This window comes from Rhipicephalus microplus, chromosome 1, assembly GCF_043290135.1.
Source record: "Rhipicephalus microplus isolate Deutch F79 chromosome 1, USDA_Rmic, whole genome shotgun sequence".
Taxonomy (NCBI): Eukaryota; Metazoa; Arthropoda; class Arachnida; order Ixodida; family Ixodidae; genus Rhipicephalus; species Rhipicephalus microplus.
This window is the reverse complement of record NC_134700.1, coordinates 24,595,154-24,604,503: the sequence shown is the minus strand read 5'-3', so window position 1 is coordinate 24,604,503 and position 9,350 is coordinate 24,595,154.

The following is a 9,350-nucleotide window of genomic DNA, read 5'->3' as shown; positions in this document are numbered from 1 at the left end:
GCCACTAAACAAAGTGAGAAAGTAATCACTGAGGATAATAAAACAGTGTGGACATACACGAATTTAATTAGATTGTTTGAGCTAGAGCTTGCTAAGGCACGTGACAAGTCACCCCGGAAAAGAAGACGCAAACCCAAAAGTTGGTGGGATGAGGAAGTTAGGAGAGCCATAGCAAAACGTCAGGAAGCATCTAGAGAACACAGACATGCTAAGCAGCGGGGAGAACCGACGGATAATGTTGAAAGAAAATGGGAAATCTTTCTAAGCTGTAGAAGAGGTGCATCCATTCTGATCAATGAAAAGATTACAAGAAAGGAAGCACAGTGGCTGGCAGAAGTACATAAAAAAGATAGAACTGCAGCTGCGAAATTTTGGAACCATCTAAACTCCCTAAGAAATGAGACGAGCCTAGAGCAGAGGTTTTTAACTACAGCTCAAGGTGCTAGGCTATAAGGGGACTAAGCTATTGAATATATAAGAACAAGGGTGACAGAAAAATTTCAACAAAGAAGTGCCTTATGCACCACAATAGACAGGGATGGATAAAGTGGCACAATGGCTCCATATTCAGAACGAGAGTGGGAAAGGGCTGAGAAAAGGGTTCCTAGTAGTACATCAACAGGCCCAGATGGCATTCCAATTATGCTGATAAAAACATTAGGTCCGAAGTCTAAGCAGGCTTTGAGAGAGGCAGTGAGCAAAATAATAATCGATGTTGAAGTTCCCGATGAATGGAAACTTAGCAGGATGAGCATGATCTATAAAGGAAAGGGGGACAAAGATGACATAAACAGCTAACGTCCCATAACAATGACATCAGCGGTCTACAGGCTCGCGATGCAGATTATGAAGGAAAGACTGCAGGCATGGTTCGAAAATGAGGGGGTGCTGGGGGAATTGCAGAATGGGTTTCGGAAACACAGGAGGTTGGAAGACAATCTGTTCTCACTGACGCAGTGCATCGAAATAGCAGAAAAGGAACTCAGGCCTTTGTGGCTAGCATTTTTGGATAACAAGGGAGCGTACGATAGCGTGGTTGAAGAGGACTTGTGGGGAATAATAGACACACTGGGTGTGGAAGGTGGAGTTGCTAATCTTTTAAAGGAAATGTATAAAAGAAACAAGGTAGTTATAAAGTGGGAAAAACAGGTATCCAAGCCCACAGAGATGAAACAGGGACATAGGCAGGGGTGTCTCCTATCACCCTTATTATTCATGATGTACCTACAAAGATTAGAGGCCAAATTAAAGGGAAGTGGACTTGGCTTCAACCTCTCTTTCGTCAAAGAAGGAAACGTCATTGAACAGGCACTACCAGCATTGATGTACGCAGATGATATAGTTTTAATGGCCGACAACAAAGAAGATTTGCAGAGATTGATGGACATCTGCGGTAATTAGGGAGATAGGTTAGATTTTAGATTCAGTAAGGAAAAATCAGAAGTCATGATTTTTAATGGCAATGAAGGTAGTGAGCTTAGAATACAGAAGGTCACGCTAGATATAACAGATAAATACAATTATCTGTACGTATGGATAAGCAATGGGGCCGAGTACTTAAGGGAACACGAAATATACGTGTCGACTGAAGGTAACAGGAATGCAGTGGTCATAAAAAAACAGGGCACTGTGGAATTACAATGGGTATGGTGTTGTGAGAGGAATATGGAAAGGGGTCATGGTTCCTGGTCTGACGTTCGGCAATGCGGTCGTGTGCATGAGATCAGAAGTTCAAGCAAGAGTAGAAATTAAGCAGCGTGGAATAGGTAGGCTTGCCTTAGGAGTTCACGGGAATACACCAAATCAGAGAGTACAAGGTGATATGGGATGGACATAATTTGAGGGCAGGGAAGCTAGCAGCAAGATAAAATTTGAGAAGCGATTGAGAGAAATGGGGCAGGAGCGTTAGGCTAGGAAGGTATTCAGCTACTTGAACATGAAGAATGTCGATACAAAATGGAGGAAGCGAACCACAAAATTGACTGGTAAAAACATAGAATTAGCAGGGGGCCAAACCAAAAAGAATTATCGGTTAAGAAGAAAGTGAAGGAAACGGAGACTGACATGTGGAGAATGGGCATGATTAAGAAGTCCGCACTAGAGATCTATCGAACTTTTAAGCAGGAAATTGCCAAGGAAAGGATCTATGATAATACTCGGGGTAGTTCTCTACTGTTTGAGGCCAGGACGGGAGTACTGCGAACCAGGACATAAAGGGCCAAATACGAAGGGGTAGACACAGTATGCAGTGCGTGTGGAGAAGAAGAAGAAAATGCCGAACACTTGATAATGTTCTGTAAAGGGCTTCACTTTATAGTTCAGGATGATGGTGCAGAGTTTTTCAAAGCACTGGGGTTTAGGGACAGTGAGGGCAAAATAGACTTTAAGCGGGTAGAATTAACTTGAAGGAGGTTATGTGATTGGTGGCTAAAGTCAAGGCACGAGTGAAAATAAACCCTTCAGTGCAAAATACGAATCCTCAACCTCACTATATAAGGAAAAAGTAAAATAAATCCAGTTTTTGTTTCTTTGAGTAATACGGCTTGGTGGCGCTAGCCAGCGCCCGATCTGAAGGGTACAGCAATATACATCCATCCATCCATCCATCCATCCATCCATCCATCCATGCAGGGGAGCGGCGCTCCGCCGACCAGCTGCGTGTCGCCGAAGCGCAAGCACGCATTCAGCTTGACCATTTCTTGGAATATTTTTTTCCCGCAGTGCAATTTTGTCCATGGCAAGTACTAACCGTTTCGATTAACACGTTCTCACACGTTTTCGATCGCAAAGGCTTGCTTTGCCTAGGCTCATTTATTAAGGGATGCATGGTACTGTGTGTAGGTTGTTTCTCAGGTGGCGCGGCACCAATTGACGCTGGAAGAGCCAGTTCACTTTTTTTTATTTTAATGGGATGAGCATCAAAACAAACTAAAACGTGGGGACAAAAGTGGCTATGAAAGCAAATAAACATGAAAAATTGCACAGGTGAAAAATCATTTGCATCTTCTCATTTTCAAATACTTCAGCTGCTCCTTATTTGCTCTTCTCTCATTGTTCAAGGCCTTCACATAAAATTTGCAGCCGTAGAAAAATGCAAAACTTTAGTATTTGGCAAGTAATTTGCAGTACATGCTCTGTGCAGGCTCGTACAGGCAGCTGTACCTGCATAATGAATCGGCAAATTCGAAAATGCTTTGCTCGTGTAGCTTATTTGCGCTGAAAAATGTCGTGAAGCTGTTCTCAAGGACAGTTATAATATCCTTAAGAGTGCCTGAAGGGTCAACAAACCTCCATTGTCGAAATTTGATGTGAATTCAGAAGCATCATCATTTTTCACAGCATCACGCTTTTCCACAGAGAGCAGCAATTTATACTCAATACAGGAAGTCTTCCTTAGGGTACCCTGCCACATAACAAATAAGCATTTCATGGCTTTTTGCCGTCACAGAAGATGCATGATCCGACGAACTGATATTGCACAAAGCTGAACCTTCCAGTGCATTTTCAGCATCACCAAATATTCCTCCAACAATCAAATTATCCAGTACAGCAATCTTGCTTTCCGTCTGTACCTCAGGAAGTGAAGCCAGAGCAGTGATAACTTCTGGGGCACGATTTCCTGATTGAGGTGGTTTTGCATTGTTGTGAAACGCCAGTGAACTAATTGTCACTAAAAGTTGTGCTGCAGTCGGATGGTCATTGGTTCCCGCAGACTGTCTGACAATTCCAGACAGATTCTCAAGTCTGTCCTGACTCAAATTTTCTGAGAGTGTGTACTTAAAACCAGTGTTCTTAAGGTACGAGACTAAGTTCAATGTGCTTTCAATGGTCACTCGGAGACCCTCCGCAGTAGTTGCACTCATGGAGCCACCAACTGTGGTCTTTGCGTGTTCTTCCCATTTTGTTAGGTATTGTATAAACTCCTTCAGCAACATGTAGTTTGGTGATAGCATGGACAAACCTGCTTTTGGTATTCGAGCAGTTATTATTCTTATCAGTTTGTTCATTTTTTTAACAAAAATCTCTGTTGGCTCCACCAAATTTAAGTTCTTTCCAAATGAGAGCGATACAGAAAAAACTCTTGGTTATCTCATTACCAAATATCTGAAATACTGGGACAACCCTCATTTTTTCAAGAGTTGGAACGAATGTGACTGCTGGTTATCTTTGGCATCACTTTAGGTGAAACACTCTTGCTGTTCATTTTCCAGGCTTTCTCAATGGGGCCTACATGCACACGTCCTTAAGGACTGCTGAACCCTTTTGACACAAATGCGTTTCTGACATTCCTGACAAGAATGTCAAGGGGAATGAATGAATGGGGAAGTCTGACATGAAGTGCAAATGACGACTTGCGTCAACTAGATGTGGAGCCTTGCATCGCGCGCTTGTAGCTGCACCTGTGAGTAAATGCACACAAAATAGAAGGAAATGTTGTATATTATCAGAACAAATTTGTGATTTAGTTCGGATGTTACCGCTTATGCCAAAGAGCTTCCACATTGACCTGTTCCAGCTGGCTCCACCACAGGTAACACAGTCAACAAGTAGGCCAGCTTTTAGATGCGGAAGCATCTTATACTCGCGCCTTGTAGTGCGCCGTTCGCGCCGTCCGCACCGCTTCTCGAACATTCGACAGCTGACGCGCGCGCATGCGCCGTCGCGCCGTCGCCCACTCTTCCACCATCTGTGCATCCCTTCCTCCTCTACACACCGCGCGCGCTTCACTCCTCCACCATCTGTGCACCCTTCCTCCTCTACACACCGCGTTCGACATCTACAATTCTCCTGATTCTCCAGTGGACGCGCATGTGGCGTCGCGCTTCGAGAACATTCAACAGCTGACAGTGCATGCGCCGTCGAGCTGTATATATACTCAAGGTCGGCGCTCGCTCGCTCAGTTGCCGCTCGTCGGTTGGTTTGTACGGCGCGTCGACGTCCAAGGTCGCGGTGAAATGAATTCCAACGAATCCCAACACAATGATCGACGTCCCTTCGACCAGCGCCGCCCTTTCGCATACGTGTGTACGTGTTCACTCATTTAACACCCCCTCCTACAACCACGTTAACCAATTTAGCCATCGACCCAAGTAAGTCACAATTTAACACCCCATTTCACAACCACGTTAACCAATTTAGCCATCGACCCAAGTAAGTCGCACTTTAACACCCCGTTAACCAATTATATGCTCCGCATCCTCCTCAGTGTTCCCCCGAGGGAAGCTGCGGGCAATTTTTTCACAGAGGACGGTGGCTTCCACGATGATTTTTGCCAATGTATTGGCTTTGACGTTGCTTCGCGACGCAAACACTCCGAGCACTTGAGTCCATTTCTCTAAGTAAAGACCGCAGAAATTACTTCATTTCTCTAAAGCAATATCTGATACGCCAAACAGAAAAGAACAGTCATATCTTACCATGAAAAGGCTGAAACAAGACCATCATGCCGTGATCAGACAATTGCTCCATCTGAGATTCAGATGTGAATTGTGCCAGATGAACAAAGCCCTCCTCACCAGAAAGCGATGCATTAGGTTAAGCCAGTGAAGCATGCCGCTGTAAAATTCATGTGTAAGTGCCAGAAAGAAACTTGCCAGTTGATTTCGCATCCAGATGCTCAGACAACTCCACTTCGTCGAGCACAATGCTTCCATGACAAGAATAAATATCCATGTGTTTTGTCTTCTCAGCGAAGGCACTGAATATGCTCGGGTTGAACCCAAATCCAGTCCTGAAGTTTATTATGCGTTTTTGTAGGCATGTCCGCTCCGGCAGAGTGAGTATATTGTGCCGTCTTATGTGTTCATATAGCCTTGCGCTTCTCATTTGCATTACAATGCATTCTATCACCCATTCATCATCATACTGCATTCCTTTTGTGGACCTTCGCTTTGCAGCTTCAAAGCAAGTTCGAACAGCAAGCTGTTGTTTACAGCGAATGCCCCTGATTCTCTTCTTGAACTCTGTCGTTCACAGTTGTAGTATGTCTGTTTTCATTTGTTTCACTTCTTTTTGCAGCTTTGCCATCTTTTTTTTTCATCAGCCACACGGCACAAGTCTTAGAAGCAAGTATTTTTTAGCGGAAGTCAAGCTTGCTTTCTTTTTCCTGCGGGACATCATGCTTTGAGTCAATCTTCCCAGATATTTACAAGCTATGAACATTAATTTAGAAACAACAGCAAAGTTTGCAGCAAAATAATGTCCATTAAAAGTAGCAAATGATTTGCTCTGCGGCTTCAGTCCACCACCCGGGCACAAATTGTAATTTGCGACATTTTTTCAGTACTTCTTGAACTTTTATTACAGACTGCACCTTTTGTTCCTAGAACTTTTTCCCGCAGATATAAACAAATGCTCTTGCTAGACCATCTTCAGGGCTACTAAAGTCCAGCACCGCACGCCGACTCACATGAATAATATCGAATGATCCATCGTTACTTTTGTGGCACTCAGCAAACGTAAAGCTGTCTCTTGATCACTAAAGTGAACTTTGGTCCAAGTAGGTGCAACTTGAAGCTCAGCACATTCTAAAAACATAGAGTTACCGGCTTGTCGTTCTACTATCTCCACATGATCACAGAAACTGCATCAGCATCACGACACTGCCCTTTTGATGGAGGTGGCCGGGACCAAGGAGCCTGCTCGCATAAGTTGCGCTCTTTTCTCTTCTGAGGCAAAGGCTTGTACAAGTATTTCGGAGCGTCCGAAAAAGCAGTCGGCACAGCCTCCTTGGCAAGGAGAGGTACGTCCCTCAGAATCTCTTCCACATTGCCCTGAATGACTATTTTGAAGGTGCGCTCGATGAACGAAGGTTCAAAATGCCTCTCGCAAAAAACACACGCGTCGTCCAGCCTCTTGTCATCACGCTTTATGTTTCGCGCCCATTGCTGCAGTCTCTCTGGCTCTTTTGGTCCACGAAAAAGGGAGAACTTTGTCTTGCACGAGCGGTATCCCCTGTTACAGCCCGGTAGGAAACACGTGCTATCGCGCTTCTCACGCTTCGCGAGGACATTTTGTTAGCTCGAAAAGACTAGGCACAGAACACTATATAAAGCATGCTCCTGACATCGTATTGGAAAGAAAACACCCGTGGTGAGGTCCACGTAGTCCAGCGAACACGCTGTCGCAGTTGTTGCCATAGCAACACAATGGACGGTCTGCAGCACCACAGCACAACACAGTGAACAAGCAGGCGAGAGCAATGAGCGGGTGACATGATGATCATGATGATAGGTGGATGATAGGTGGTCACAGAGAGTGTGACCTAGCCGGAAATTCCGAAAGCACGCAGCGCCCCTTGCGGTGTCATTTCGAAAGCGTCAATGGATAGATGGATCGATGGATGGATGGATGAATGGATTGATGGATGGACGGATGGACGGATGGACGGATGGATGGATGGATGGATGGATGGATGGATGGATGGATGGATGGATGGATGGATGGATGGATGGATGGATGAATGGATGGATGTGGCTGTACCCTCTAGATCGGGCGGCGACTATCGCCACCTAGCCGTAATACTTAGTGAGCTAACCACTAGATTTATCTTTTTTCCCTTTAAATATTGAAGTTGAGGAGTGGCACTTTGCAGTGAAGGGTTTAACTTTCACTCGTGCCTTGACTTTAGCCACCAGTCAGATAACGTTCTTCTGGTTATTTCTACCCGCCTAGTCTATTTCGCCCTCCCTGTCTCTAAACTCCCGTGCTTTGAAAAACTCTGCGCCATCATCCTGACCTATAGGGTGAAGCTCTTTACAAAGCATTATCAAGTGTCCCGCAGTTTCCTCCTCCTCTCCACGTGCACTGCATACCGTGTCTACCCCTTCGTATTTGGCCCGATATGTCTTGGTTCGCAATACTCGCGTCCTGGCCTCAAACAGTAGAAAAATACCCCGAGTATTATCATAGATCTTTTCCTTGGCAATTTCCTGCTTAAAAGTTCGATAGATCTCCAGTGCGGACTCTCCCCATACGGCCCACCAGGTGGACGGTAAACTAGCTAGTGTATGAGGGACCATAGCCGCGATGAAGCCGGAAGTCGGCCATATTGACTGGGCCAATTCTCCTCTCTTGTTTACATCAGAATGTAAAGAAGAAGGCATGACTCTCTCTCCGGCTAGAAAAGCACGTGAGCTGCGCCGCGCGCGTGTCGTGATGATCCGAAACTAATAGAACGGGCCTCAACACTCTGGGCCTGCGTGACACCTTCGGCAAAATCATTTCGTCCGAGTATTAACAGCGAGTAACAGCTCACCGACAACGAAGCAAGTACAAGAGAACACGCGCTAGATGCACTGACAACGGCGAGTGTTTTCACGTCATTAATTCAGCAACTGTACAGACAACACGATCGGTGATGCGCCTTCTACGGTTGCATTCCGCCACGCAGCCAACGCAGCGTCCGGTCACTGTGTCCTTGTTCCACGTGAAACTCACCAGCGTCAGCAATCTATGACTGTGGTGACTTCGAGCACGGTGCAAGTGACACTTGAACGCGGTTGCTGTTACGTTGAGGTTACATGCAATGCTGGTGGAGTGTGTACCAAGCGGAACAGAAAAGGTGTTTTAATACGCACATGCAAGTTGTTACTGTACCCACACAACACGAAAGTGCATAGGCGCACATAGTCCTCATTGCGTCTTGCTGGGCTCAACAACGTCGTCCGTTGTTACAAGCAGGAGCACTGCCCAACCGTCACTGACCTGCAAGGCGTTCGTCGTCGTTCCGCTTCGTCATGGTGCTCAACGCAATTTCGCTGAACACTAATTGCTTCATCCGTGTCATTCGGTGCACGACGCATGGATATGTACTCGTTGTACATACTGTAGAAAACCCGTGACAGACAAAAGGATTTGTAAACGTTGCTAAGAGTACAGTAAATGCCAGGAGAACACTGCGTAACCTATAATGCGGCGCAGAGCACGGGTATTGTCTGCCACGGCTCAACTCGAGACCTAGGGAGGCACATGCCGCCGCCAGCCGCGGCTGTTCACTGCTAGACCTGCTCCACTGCGCAACACGTAACCATAGCAACGCCGCCATTGTTACCACTGAATATGGCTACCATGATGTCATTTCCTCCACACTTTTCATGTAGTGATCCGGCTGGGCATGCCCTCTCTAACCTTTTCCTTCCTTCGTGTGCCGAGGCGTAGGCGGCGGGAGCGAAGGGTTGCTTGGAGGTGAATACCACTTATCAGTGTTGCGGAGTTGACATTCCGGAATGGGAGTGATTCTGAAAGAATTCCACAATTTCGCGACTCTGGAATGGAATGACGAAAACGCTTGAAAGAATGGAATGGTATCAAGAACATTTTGCCCGGAATGGCATGGAGTTACTCCCATT